Source organism: Nuphar pumila, chromosome 12 (genome assembly GCF_984573655.1).
Source record: "Nuphar pumila chromosome 12, dmNupPumi1.hap1.1, whole genome shotgun sequence".
NCBI classification, from domain to species: Eukaryota; Viridiplantae; Streptophyta; class Magnoliopsida; order Nymphaeales; family Nymphaeaceae; genus Nuphar; species Nuphar pumila.
The window spans coordinates 95,420,961-95,436,326 of record NC_143260.1 but is presented as its reverse complement, the minus strand read 5'-3'; the positions used below and the strand labels follow the sequence as shown (position 1 = coordinate 95,436,326).

Here is a 15,366-nt window from a genome sequence, read left to right as displayed (position 1 = left end):
GTCATGAAAGTTTTCATGGGCGATTTCTCTGTTTATGAATCTTCATTTGAGGAATGTCTCCATAAACTTACTCGAGTACTGAGTAAGTGTATGGAGACAAACCTAGTGTTGAGTTGGGATAAGAGCCACTTCATGGTCCAAGAGGGGATAGTGCTCGGACACATTGTGTCCAAAAGAGGGATAGAAGTCGATCGAGCGAAGGTGGAGTCAATTTCTCGATTGACTCCGCTCACTACTGTTAGACAGGTGTGTTCATTCTTAGGGCATGCTGGATTTTACAGGCGGTTCATCAAAGATTTTAGCAAAATCTCTCGATCGCTCTGCTCTTTATTAGCAAAGGATCAACCCTTTGAGATACTCAAAGAGGCCTTAACCACTGTGCCCATCCTAAGATCTCTGGATTGGATGCTTCCTTTTGAGATCATGTGTGATGCTTCTGATTATGCGATGGGGGCCATTTTAGGGCAAAGGATTGATAAGAAGCCCTATGTGATCTACTATGCGAGCAGAACTCTGGCCGATGCTCAGATGAACTACACTATGATAGAGAAAGAACTGCTCGCAGTAGTGTTCACATTGGACAAGTTTAGGTCCTATCTTCTCAGTTCAAAAGTGGTTGTCTATTCTAATCACACTGCATTGAAGTACCTTCTTAGCAAGAAAGACACCAAACTGAGGCTCATCCGATGGGTCCTACTACTACAAAAGTTTGATATCGAGATTTGAGATAAGAAGGGAAGCGAGAACATAGTAGCAGACCATCTCTCAAGACTGATCGTGGATTCCACTCAGGATCAAAGGCCGATCAATGATTCCTTTCCCGATGAGCAAATTATGGTCGTCGGAATATCACATTTGCCCTGGTTCGCAGATATTGTGAACTATTTGGTTTCGGGACATATACCTGCACATTGGACTAAGAATGAGCGAGAGCAATTCTTAGCACAAGTCAGGCAATATTATTGGGACGAACCAGAGTTATTCAGATATTGTGCGGACCAGATCATTAGGAGGTGTGTCCCGGAGGAAGAGTATGAGTCCATTCTGAGTTTTTGTCATTCGCTAGCCTGTGGAGGGCACTTTAGTAGCAGGAAGACAACTACAAAAGTTTTGCAGTTTGGATTTTTTTGGCCCACACTCCACAGAGATGCTCATGAATACTGCAAAAAGTGTATCCGTTGTCAGCAGACATGGAACATGTCCAAGAGGGACATGATGCCCTTGCTCTCGATCTTAATTATTGAGATTTTTGATGTTTGGGGCATAGATTTTATGGGCCCATTCCCACCATCGTTCGACAATGTGTATATTTTAGTGGCAGTCGATTACGTGTACAAATGGGTCGAGGTCGTGGCAACCAAGACCAACGATCATAGCGTTGTGCTTAAGTTCATTAAGCATAATATTTTCAGTCGATTTGGTGTGCCACACGCGATGATAAGTGATGGTGGAAAACATTTTAGGAACGTACAGGTAGCTTCTCTTCTCAGAAAATACTCTGTCAATCATAGGTTCACCACTCCTCATCATCCGCAGACCAGTGGACAGGTCGAGGTTTCTAATAGGGGAATCAAGCGGACAATCCGCCCGGACCTCAAGGATTGGTCCCAGAATTTAGATGATGCTCCTTGGGCATACTGGACTGTGTTAAAAACCCCTATTGGAATGTCCCCATACCGTCTGGTTTTTGAAAAAGCATGTCACCTCCCTATAGAATTGGAACACAGGGCATACTGGGCAATTAAAAAGCTTAACTTTGATATGACCTAGGCTGGCAAAGAGAGAGCACTGCAGCTCACTGAACTAGAAGAGCTCAGGAATGATGCATATAATAATGCCAAGTTGTATAAAGCTCGCACTAAGGCCTTTCATGATAAACATATTATCAGAAAAGTGTTTGAGCCAGAGCAGAAGGTGTGGTTGTTTAATTCTCGCTTGCAGTTATTCCCAGGTAAGTTGAAATCATGATGGGATGGGCCTTACACTGTGAAAGAAGTGTTTCCGCATGGGGTAGTGACTCTAGTCGACCCACCCACCAATTGCACGTTCAAGGTTAATGGGCAAAGACTGAAGCCCTACATTTTAATTGTCTTACAGGCTAGTGAGCGCGAGGTCTAGGATCTCACAAATAACTAGGGTCCGAGCGAAAAAATGTATTTTATGTACATAGTAGAATTAGGATTTTCAGTTCAGCATTTATTTTTGTTATTTGATTTCTGATAAGCTTACATTTGATTTAAATCATGTTGGCTTATTTGATCGTTAAGTACGAGTATAGATTACTGGATTTAGGACATGGCCTTGAGAACAAACAATTGATTAGGTCAACTGAAAACTGAGCATCGGCATATGCCTAGTGGTGGAGCATGATCCAGTCAAGAATCAACTCAAGAGGCCCCGCATATCAGGTTGTATCTATCAGTTCTCCTGTCGTGATTTCAAGTTCTTTCAGTGTGCATCTACATTGCATTTTTATATCTCTGCATGCCACTAGGGACAGTGTCATTTAAGCATGGAGGGAGGGGGGGTCAGTAGATACACACTATTTCCTTTATTTATCCTGTTTTAGTAGCTAAAACTCATAAATTAGGTGTTTCAGATTTTTTTTTTAGCATATATGGATGTTTTTGACATAATCTGACATGTTAAAAAATTTTAAAAGCCCCATGAGGAAAATTTTTTCTGAACAAAGCTAAAAAGAGAGTATTTATGTGAAGTTCAAAGAAAATACTGTATTTGAATGTAAAAAGATAATTTTGAATCACAAAGTATAAGTATGCACAGTTTGAAATAAACTACTAAGTAAATGAAAAATATAAAGAAAAAGCTCAAGCTCAAAAGAAAAGAGCTTGCGTAAGGTTGTTTGGATAATTTCACAATCCCGAGTAAGGTGAGTTTAGACACTAGTTAAAGCATTTGAATTCCACCCGAAAAGGAGAGTGAAAACTTCATGAGTCTTGGAATCTGAGACCAGACACAAGTTAAAGTGTCTGAATCTCATGTCAAAAGGATAAATAAAGGAAGTCACTTTTGTGCCTAGTTAACACCCTCGACATACAGATAGTGGTATAAGAAGACATTAACATTGCACAAGGCACAAAAGCAGACCACACGCAAGCTATCGAATGAAAAGAAAAGAAAAGAATTGAAAAATTATTAAAATTAAAAATCCAATAAAAAAGAAAATGAGAGCTTGAATAAAAATAAAAAAAAAAGTCATTATTTAGAAGTAGAATGAAAGACTGTGCAGAAAAAGATACAAGTGATGAAAAATGAACAATAGCATGACAATATACGATCTTCTGAGAAACAATCATAGATAAATGCATTTTTTAGAAAAGTGAAAGAAAGATTTTTATCGTGGAGGCATAAAAATTTTAATCATGTTCTGAGAATGAAAACTACATGAAATGTTTGCTACAATTGATTTATGGAATTGCTTAGTATTTTAGAAGAAAATTTTGAATTTTTGCATGGCTTCTGATGTTTGTGGGTAGCATCTCTGCAAACCCTCACGAGACCTTGATCGTCCACTAGGGTAACCCAGGGGTTCAAAAAGGGCTTTTAGCGTGATTCCTACGAAAGTGAGTTAGTTGTTTAATGAAAAGTTTGCATTTTATTCGGGTAGTCCATATCTTCATTGCAAGGGTAGGGTATATTGCTAGGGACTAGCAATTATTCTAGCATGGGGGTATTTGATGATGCATTAATTATTCATAAATATAATATGTTTTTTTTCATAAATACATCATTTATAGGTTTAGAACTCACACTTAGATGCATTTAGATGTCATTGAGCTATGGTTCGAATTTTATTCGAATCAGACTTAAAACGGGAGAGATGTCACATTTTTAGTGAAATAGGTCAGACCTCATGGCGAAATGGGTCAAAAACAGATCCAATTGGACCATCTGGGCCCTGGATCAATACCAAATATCCAATATCCAACCCAATTCACCCCATTTACATTTTTTAGAAAACATTTGATAAAAAAAACCCTCAGATTAGGCGCCTAGCAATTAAGAATTTTTTAATCTCTCTTTTGGAAATACCAAAATTTGAGAGATTGTCTTTAAAAACCACCCAAAACCCTAAATGCCTGGTTCTTGCCTTGGGAAATGCACCGCCCAGCTCGCCACTTTCCTTCCCCTTCTCTCCTCTTTCTTCCCCATTGTCTTCTCCAACGCCATTTCATTCTTCTCTCCACAATCTCCTCCATCACCGAGTGGTCGGCTGTCTTGACCAAGGAGGCTCCATCGTCCTCTCCTTACCGCCCTTTCCTTCCCTTCCTTCTCATTTTGCTGTGCTAAATGGATTTTACCTGTTTTGAGTTGTGCTTTGCAGGTGCAACAGCGTGGAGCGTCTCACCTACTGGTTACATCGTCTGCAACTCGTAGGTGGCCGGACTCTAGCCGACTTCTTCCCCTTGTCTCAATCGGTGACTTCCCCTGCAGCTGCAACCCAAGCATGTGCGACAGCAGCAAATCAATACCTAGCATCTCCAGCAGCTTGAAGGACGTCCTCTCTAGAGCTTGAACCATTCTCTTTGCACCCCTTCAATCCTTGGATTACCGGAAGAGGCCACCGATGATATTAAGTTGCAGTAAGAGCAATTCATCCCAGTGGTCGATCGTCACATCAGTTAAATGATGAAAATGCCCTTGCACTCGCGGGCTTAAGTCACTGCGTGTTTCTTTTTCGTTCTTGTTCAAATTTGATTTCATTGTAATATTCTCTATAATTAAACATGTTATTTATCAATAAAATACAATATTTAGTTTTAATCTAAGTGTATCTCGTTCTCTGTTGATCGATTCGACTCACCACTTATGTGGAAAATCACTTTTATTACTTGATTGGTGATTTTCCAAAACGCTTTCAATGATAAAATAATGTTTTAAAATAATGATTACAAAAATCCGATCATATACCCAAACCTGTTTCATTCCCTATTTTAACCATGTTTTTTCCTTTATATGGAGCACAAATCTATAGAGAATTCAGATCATTGGTGATGTGATGTCATGCTTTGGAGTCATGTTACCAATTTCCATCATCAAAGGTGAGAGAACGAAGCCTAAGCATACTAGGCTTGGGGCTGAGATGCGTTCACTTCACTTTTTGAATTTCTTGTTGCAAGTAATTTGGTACCACTATGCATTACAAGAAAACACGTTATTACAGACGATATTTATCATCAGTTATATATAATTTATAGTCAACAATAACATAAATGATGATAAATATCATCACCAAATGTGTCAGCTTTTTACCATCAATTATATTACTATTTTCAATGATAATTATATATCATCATTTTATAAAAAATAAATTCGATGATGGATATAGTTGGTATTAAACGGTCAGCTCTAGGATGTCATCGGTAATGTTACCCCTAAAGTGAAAATAAATATCATCGACTGTAGTAATTAAATTCAATGATAAATATCATCAACTCTATTTAACATCAACGATAATACTTATCGTTAATTCTTCATTAAAAGGGATGATAATTATCATCATATTGATATTGAAAAATCATATATGTTCAAATAGCCAAACATAAATATCATCGGTTATGCTAGTTAAAACAGATGATAAATATTGTTGGCTATATTATTTTATGTCGATGATAAATATCGTCGGTTATATATTAAAGTCGACAATAATTATCATCGCCATTGACTATTGAAAAATGATATTGTTCAAATAGCCAATGATAAATATCGCCAACTATGTTATTTAAAACCGACGATAAATATCATTGGCTATGTTATTTTAAGTCGATGATAAATAGTATCAATTATACATTAAAGTCGACAATAATTATTGTCGCCATTGACTATTAAAAAATCATATATGTTCAAATAGCTGATGATAAATATCATCAATTATATTTAAAAAGTTGATGATATATATCATCGCCATTGACTATAATTTTTTTTTTTTACAAATATAAACACTGGTAATTTCTTTTAAAGAGTAATACAAACAAATAGCACAAATCATCTTAGAAGTAAAAAACAAAAAATAGTAAACAAACAAATAACAATTAAATAAAAGTTGAGAATTCACCAAACTCTCTACATCATCATCTTGTCTGGCATACTTTGGCTTTCATTTTCTCGATTCAAAATCGAACTACAGTATTTTCTTTGTGCAGTGAAACAGTCGACCAGCATGCATTCTTGGAGGCTTATCTCCATAACTGCTCATTGGATCGTTGTGATTATTGTGGTGTTTGAAAGTTAACATACTCCTTTTTTTGTCTTTTTTTCTATTTTTTTTATTCTCAGTGCAAGTGGAAGAAAAATAAGTAGCATTAGTCGAAATCCGGGCAACAGTGCCTATTCAACACTTGTTTTAGGAGTGCTTCTGGAGCCATATCTCGACACTTGTATGTCAGTTTATAGCATGCCATATGTCATTAGAAATATATTTTTATTTGCTTTCTTTTCTCTGTTGAGAGTTTTACTGACTTGTATCATCTTCAGAGTCTAAATTCAGTAGCAAAGTCTACTTATGTTTCTTGATTTAGAAGTATTTCAGAAAAAAACCCATTATCGAATTGGATTGGATTTTCTTTGGGTTTCGGAGCCCTCACTCCTCTAATTTGTGTCTACATTTACTACTTTTTTTGTGTTGTGTGTGGTGTTTGGACTCGAATATACCTTTTAGATAAAATCCATATTCGAATTCAAAGATCCAATTCATCATGTTTGCTTACGTATAAATTGTTTTGGATACAAAACCATAATATTTTCTTGTATGTTTCCTTCTCATTTCCTAGTTAGAGACAATAGGTAAATTGTTTGTTTGCTTTGTTGTTATAGATTTAAGAAAGTAACTTAAAAAAACTCATTGGAGATTTATATGACACCTAGATTTTTTTGGAAAAATATCAACATCCAACGAGTCAAGAAAATCATCATGCTTGGGATATTGTTTGCTTTGTGGTTGCTCTTTCTTATTTATCCCCTCTCTTAGGACTTTGGTTATAGAGTCATTGTTTTATTGTCTCGATTTTCAAAATCCTCCAATTTATCCAATATTTTGGATCTATAGATTCTCCCGCTAGTACTAGAAGCCATCAACTTGGGTGTATCAGTGGCAGGCCAAGGAGGCCTGTAACCCATTTGTAGTACTAGGAACCTTAGTTCGGGTATATTGCAAAAGGTCTGGTACAATGAAAGCCCATCCTATTAGATCATAGTCGAAGTAACTGTAATATCCATAATTTTTTGGTAATTATTTCAATAAATAAGGATGATTTTTATGTTGTATTTATGGATTTTTATTTATTTAAGTATGAATTGGGATTACAATTATTATATTTATTACAACAACAACAACAACTACACCTTCATCCCAAAACAATTGGGGTCAGCGATATGAACTAAAAAAAATCATTTTGGGTCTTCCACATGAATCTTTCTCCTCCAATCATTTCTATCCAATGCCATGTCCTCAGTAAGGTACAAAGCATTCATATCATTTCCTATCATCTCCATCCAAGTCTTCTTAGGCCTACCCCAACCTTTTTTAACTAATATATTTTCTCATTTCTCCATCCTTCTAACTGGAGCATCATTAGGCCTTCACCGAATATGTCCAAACCACCGTAAACGATTCTCTCTCATCTTATTTTCATTGGATGAAACACCTACCTTCTTACGTATCTCCTCGTTTCGAATCTTATCTTTTATTATATTTCCACACATCCATCTAAGCATACACATCTCAGCTACACTCATTTTTTGAATATGATGTCTCTTGGCATCCCAACATTCTGTACCATATAGTAAAGCAGGCCTAATTGTCATTCTATAAAACTTTTCCTTCAACTGCAATGGCATTCTATGATCGCACAACACTCTAGTTGCACTTTTCCATTTCATCCACACAACCTTTATCCTATGATTTACATCTCCATCAATTTCTCCATACTTTTGAATGATAGATCCCAAATATTTGAAACAGTCATCCACCGATATTTCTTGCTCACCAAGCTTCACTACACTTCCATCACTACTTCGTTGCTTACTAAACTGACATTCCATATATTTTGACTTACTATTACTCAACTTAAAACCTCTTGCTTCCAATGTCTGTCTCTATAATTCTAACTTAGCATTAACCTCAGCTCTAGACCCATCACTCAAAACAATATCATCAGCAAACAACATACACCACAACACATTTTCTTGAATTGATCTCGTAAGCTCATCCATCACTATAGCAAATAGGAAAGGGCTTAATGCAGATCCTTGATGTAACCCAACCGTTATAGGAAAATTGGTTGTCACCCCTCCATAAGTGTGGACATTGGTTACTACTTCTTTGTACATATCTTTAATTATACTAATGTACTTGAGAGAAACACCTTTCTTCATCATTGTCCACCAGAGAACATCCCTAGGTACTCTATCGTATGCCTTCTCTAAATCAATAAAAACCATATGCAAATCTTTGTTCCTCTCTCTATATCTCTCAATAAGTTGTCTAAGAAGATGCATAGCTTCCATAGTTGATCTTCCAGGCATAAAACCAAATTGATTCTCCGATATCATGACAACCTTCTATGAATACCCCAAAATTTTCAAAATCTTTTAAATATTCCCTTTTTGCCCCTAAATTCATTTTTTGAGCAAATGAGTCATTTCAAATCTAAATTCTAGTTCATTTCTCAAGTTTTATTGAAATTAAATTCATTTCATATGTTTAAATTGATTTCGGATCTGGATCCATTTTCCATATCCAAATCTGAGTCTCCTTGTTCAAATTTTAAATTAAAATTATAGAAAATACCAAAAATAGTCTTTAAATAGCTCGGACAGTCCATTCGACATCCGTTTGGATCCATCATATTGTATTCCTCGATTCGAGTGTCAAAACTCGAACATTTTCTCAAAACCTGGGTCAAAAACCCCTTTTTCTAAAAAAATTCTCTCGAAATGGACTAAAATTCTCAGAAAAATACTTTTGTAAATATTTCTCAGAAAAATACAAAAATTTAGTGTTTAAAACTTTGTTTTCTTTTAAAATCTTAGTTTTCTACTACAAAAATACAAAAAAATGGAAAAGCAATATAAAAATCAAAAAATTGAGGAAGGCAAATGGTTTTAAAACTTGAAAATTGAATTTTTGCCAAAAACCTCCTTTTGAACCATTTTTTACAAAAGTTATTTCAAGGGGGGCTTCTTTTGGAAATTTGGAAAAGAGGCAACGGCCTCTTTCCCGCACACTTCCCCTCTCAGCCCGACCCTCCATCTTCAAACAAACTTCTTCTCCCTCAACCCCTCATCTTCAACCAACAATCTCTCTCGAATGCTCCTCTTCCCCTTTAAAAGGAGAGTACGCAGGAGGGAGAGGGGATTCGTCTCCTGCCTCTCCACTGCCATCGGTCTCCTACCTCTCCATGGGCATCCATTAGCGCCACCAAGCATCCATAATCTACCATTGGCCTTCCGATCGCATTCCTCCTTCATCCTTCAGTCAAAAAGCAAAGAAATTGGTAAGAGTCTTATTTTTTTCATCTTTAATTCCTTAGATTCCTCTGTTTTACCCCATTAACGCATTATCGAGGGTGTTGGATTGCTTATAGCAACCCCAACCCCTCTTCTGTGCTACAGCAAACGGAACTATCGTTCCAACATATTTTTCGTCGGTTTTACTTCATTTCATTTTATCCCCCCTCCTTTTCCCGTTATTTATGCCAATTTATAGTAAATCTGTGTCCAGTTTTTTTTTGTTTGCTATTCCCTGCCTAGATCGAAATCTTATTCCGACCCGATGAAGCAATATAGATTTTGAATTTTTTTTTATTTTATGTTGATATTGAATTCGTTATTCTCATGCTTGATGGCTCAAAATGCCACCTCCTTTACAATCTATGCGTCTTATTGATATTTCCAGTTTTTTTTTTATTAGCATGTTTAATTTCTACTTGTTGCATGATCAATTTAGCATAGCATCTTACTTTCGAGGTTCATAATTTCTGATGGCTTTTTTCTCATCCTTAGTATTTTTCATTCATTTTTTTTTATTTTACATCTGATTGTTTAGTTGAACGCCATTCTGCTTATCCATTTATGGATGCTTCAAAGTTTTGTGAAATCATCGATGGGGTTCACGATTCAGCTGCCAAGATTATCTCTCCCCCCCCCCCCTTTATTATAATCAGTGAAATCTTCTCTTAGATCATTACCTATATTGCTTGTTGTTCTGCATTTTGGGTTCTTTCAGTTTATCATACTGGCAGATGATATGGTCATAAGGTTATTTGATTTCATTGCTGTACGAATGGTTCAGAGATTTATGGGTCATACAGATCGTATAACTGATTTGTGTTTTAGTGAAGATGGAAAATGGCTTTTATCTGCGAGTATGGACAGAAGTCTCAGATTATGGGATGTCATCCTGGCCAGGCAGATAGATGCGATGCACGTTGATGTGCCTATTACTGCATTGTCATTGTCTCCTAACATGGATATTTTGGCAACCTCTCATGTTGATCAAAATGGTATCTATCTCTGGTGAGTTAGGAAGCATGAGCCATCTTATGAATTCATGTATTCTGCTCCAAGGCTTGCTTTGGTAACAGCCCAAATACTTTTGTTTGAATTTGGGAGATCGTCATTGCTTATTGGTGACCAGCCAGTACTTTATAAATCTGTATATTCCAGTAATTAAATTCATTCATGAAAAATCACAGTTTAATGTGCTTCCTCTCTGAGAAGTTGAGCTGGCCACAAGTCTCTGTTAAATGTGTTTGCAATTTACATCTTCCACTCTGCTATCTATTCTGTCCTCTGATATGAGCCTAGCCCTGAACATATTTTTGGATACCCTGAACCCATCTTCATATATACCCCTGAACAAATCTTCTCTTCAGCTTTCATATTAACCAAAACATTTCATATGTTATCATTTTTTTTCCTTCATCATCAACCCATCTTCATATATACCTCTGCATTCGTTAGTTGTAAATGCCTAGTGTGTCACCCGTTACTGTGCCCTTTAACATGTTGTTCTGCTGTGCTATCTTGCCTTAGTCGTTTTAATTCTGCATCTAGTTAATTGGCTACATCTCAATAGATTTATTATGTATCTTTCCCATTATCATCCATCCATTGTCTCACAGCTATCCTGCTACTCATGACCTTTTTCCTTTTACACTATCATTTTATCATATTACATAAATCTCTTCATTTTGTTTCAGCTTCCTCCATGAAGCAGTTTTAAACCTTCCAATTTGTACTATCAATTCATATAACAACTTGTTCTGTGTCTAATTTTTTTTCTCCATTCCTTATGTGAAGTATTATCTGATTATTGTTTCTGCATGGCTGAAAATGTAGCTCAGCATTTTAGCTTTAGAATGACTCACAGAATACTCCTGCTATACTGCTTTTGTGTATGTGCTTCCTAAAGCTTTCATTATTGAACAGTTTGACTATTGTTCTGCTCTTTTGCAAAATGTTTTTGTCTGCAAAATTTGGCTAGTTTTTCTTGTTATGCTTGTCCAAACCACCTGCTATAGTACTTTTGAGTAACAAAATTGAAGCTCTAGAAGCCTATGCTATTGATAGATACAGGAATGACGAACAACAGAAAATGGCTGGCAATATCCTGAAAGCTATGGGGCTACGAAATGCTTCTGATGCTGCTGTAGCTCTGCTAATTGGTATTGGATACAGTTAGCCTATGCATCAATCTCTCATTACTCACCTTTCCAAAGCACAGTCATCTTAGCACCATTACAGTTTTTTTTTACCTCTGTGCCATTTACAACAGCACATCTCATTGCAACTTCACCTTGTACACAGCAGGCAACTATTTGTACTGTGCGTGCATGGACACAAAGGTTGTAACAGATCATAGTGTCTCTTTCCATCTCATCCACCTACATTGAGTGTATGCCATATATGATATATATATATATATATATGCACACATATATAATATATATATATATATATATATATATATATATATATATATATATATATGTATATATACGTATATCTAGGTATGCATGTACATATATAGGTATATAATGTCATTTCTCCATCTTTTTCACCATTTATATCTTGACATCCTAACTTTTGCCATTGATATCCATACGATGTATACAAATTTCCTCTATGATCATACTAACCAAGTATTTTGCAGGGAATAGGCGGAAAATAGTATTCTCTCAACTTAGGAGTGTTAATTTCAATTTCAAGTTCGGTTCAAAGATTGTAATAGATAGATGCTAAATAAAAATGCTTATGCTTCCAGTTTTAAATAGAATGTATGAGCATTGTAAATATCATGAATTACTTGTTCTTCATGCATTTTTTCCTTTATTTCTCGAATTCTCACCAATGGCAACACGAATGGCACGTGCACCATTTCGTAAGAGGTAAATCAATCCTAAGTTGATGATTTACATCAACGGCCATAGTTGGGATGTAAACAAGACTTAGGATTTCTATCTTTTACGAAATAACACTGGATCCACACTGGATCCGTTTTTAAAATTCATCATATTTTCCTTAAATATTTTCTCCTTTTTTCAGAATTTAACTTAAAATTAACTCAAAATATATACCAATGGCCATAGTCAGGGTATATTGAGAGTTCATTTCATTTTAAATTCTATAAAAGTACCAAATGTATTTCATTCTTCTCTTGAATTTAAATATAGATTATTATATAATACATTCAATGACCATAGTCAAGGATGTATTATGTTTTCAATCTTATTTTAATTCATTTAAAGAATGAAATAGCTTTTCAAAATCCAAATTTCAAAAATTCAAATTCATTCATCATTTAGGATAGAACTGCATCATATTTTCAAAACTCCTTTTTCAAAAACTCCAAGTGATGTAAATATCTTCCTCAATCTATCTTCAATTCTTATAAAATCCAATTCATCCTTTTATTTTCAAATTCAATTTCATTTTTAATCTCAAAATTCAATTTAATTTTGAGATTTCAAAGTCATTTTTATATTCGAATTCAAATCAGATTTCAAAGTTCAATTTGACTTTGAAATTCCAAATTCATTTTTCAAAACTCTAATCAAACTCAAAGTTCAATTTTAACTTTGAGACTCTTGATTCATCTTCTGAATTCCAAATTCAAAAATTCAAGGTCTAATTTGACTTTGAAATTTCGTTTGTATATTCAAAATTCAAAATTTCATTTTTTTAGTTCAATTTAAACTTGGAAGTTCTTGACTCATCTTCTGAATTTAACTCCAAATCCATTTTAGGATCCAGGATTCAACACTCATGTTGGATCTCAGACTTCAGATCCAATTCCTTTTTCGGATCCAAACTCCAATTTCACTTTGGATCTTAGACTTCAGATCCAATTTCCATTTTAGGATCCAGAACCCAATTCTACTTTTGGATCTCAGACTTCAGATCCAATTTCCTTATAGGATCCAGAATCCAATTTCACCTTGGATCTCAGACTTCAGATCCAAATCCATCTTAGGATCCAGAGTCCAACTCTACATTGGATCTCAGACTTCAGATCCAAATCCATCTTAAGATCCAGAGTCCAACTCTACATTGGATCCCAGACTTCAGATCCAAATCCATCTTAGGATCCAGAACCCAATTCTACATTTGGATCTCAAACTTCAGATCCACTCCATTTTAGGATCCAGAACCCAAGTCCATCTTGGATTCCAAATCTCAGATCCCATTCTGTTTAGGATCCGGAATCCAATTCCAATTCTAGATTTCAGTTCCATTTTTCGGATCTAATCTGAATCTCTTAAATCCATTTCTATTCTTAAATACCATTTGATTTTCTCAGTCCATTCCAATTTCAAACTTCAAAATCTAAATTCAATTCCATCTCAGGCATTCATTCTTCTTCATTTCCTTTCATTTCAAAACTTCAAATCATTCTTTTTCAAAATCAAGATTTATTCTTCCAAACTCCGATTTACTTCAAAAACTTAGAACTTCTCTGATCTATCTCAAGTTCTAAGTTAGATTCAACTATTTCTTCACTCATTTATCAAATTCATCTCAAAATACTTGAAAATTTCCAAATCAATTTTCAAAAAGAGCATACATCCTTGCATTGCACAAGCATGATTCAGACTGTGAGGTGGTCATGACCACTGTAAAATGTGATAATTCAACTTTGTGACTCACGTGCCATGACAACTGTGGGAGTCGTATTCTAAGCAATTTTGTTTGTTATGATCAGCTTGTCTCAAGAGCCAAAGGCTGGCACAGTTTTGAGTAATCGTTTTCTTTAGATTTAGGCTGGAAGAAGAAATACTGGTTTTGTGATTGATAGCTTCTCAGGTGTATTCTAATAAGAGCATATCGTGATTGAGGTTCAAGCACCATATATGTTTTCCAAGCTGTGACTTGTTTCTAGCTGCATTGTTGTTTGTCCTGATTCTGCGCCTGGCAAGATCAACACTTTATTATGTTATCAAACTTACTATTCCTTTCCATTCAGAGGCAAGTAGAAGGTTCTATTGGAGTGAAAATAAAATTATATACAGTCCCTCAAGACATTTATAAAAATTTTTTATTTGTTGTTCGGTTTGGTATTTCATATAAATCTGATGCATGCAATGAACATTACAATACAAAAGGTTTGTGATTGAAGATTTCGCAATTTTCTCCATATACCTCTTCACCAATCAAATCTGGTTGCCCAAGTGCTCATATCTCTCATAATAGGCCTTCTATTCGGTTCCTAAAAAAGGGAAAAAGCACATCTGATTGAAACAATTCACAAGTTGGTCATGTTAATTGTGAACTTCTTACTCTGATAACTATGGTGAAGATGCTGAGGCTCTGGTGGTGGATTCAACTAAGTCGTGCTTATGACTTACAAAACAATCAGCAGAAGCTGCAGAGAAATGCAGACTGTCTGACCAGATGAAATGATGTTGGATGGTAAAGTCATACTATCACTGCTTGAGTTGTCTCGTGTTTGAATCCCAAGGGAATACTCCACTGAAAGTTCGGTGTTTTTTTTTTAAAGAAAAAAGATCGGTGCTGTTACTTAGACTTGAACAACGTTGTGGTGTGAACTGTGAAGTAAACAGTAAAATGTTAAAGAAAGCTGAGCTTTAAAACAGGATAAGTTAGACCAATTTTCGTATTAACTAAAGTGGAGAGGTCCCTGTAAACGATCCCAGTAAGAGGAAAACTGGGCGATGGTAGAAAAAAAGAGACACTAGACTTGAAAGTTTGAAACTGAAAATGTTATATCGTGCTCTTCAAGGTCTAATGTCAGCTTTATCATAAATCAGATTTATATAAAGCACTGCGGCCACTGCCCCATAAGGGGGACAAAATGGCGCTCTGATGATGTTGGGTGGTGCTCAA

The 15,366-nt window shown here is 35.6% G+C and overlaps 1 pseudogene; it reads left to right on the top strand.

Annotated features, from left to right (window-relative positions):
* The first annotated feature begins 132 nt into the window (after nt 1–132).
* On the top strand, nt 133–11,874 carry LOC149821227 (uncharacterized; annotated as a pseudogene).
* The last annotated feature ends 3,492 nt before the right edge of the window (nt 11,875–15,366 follow it).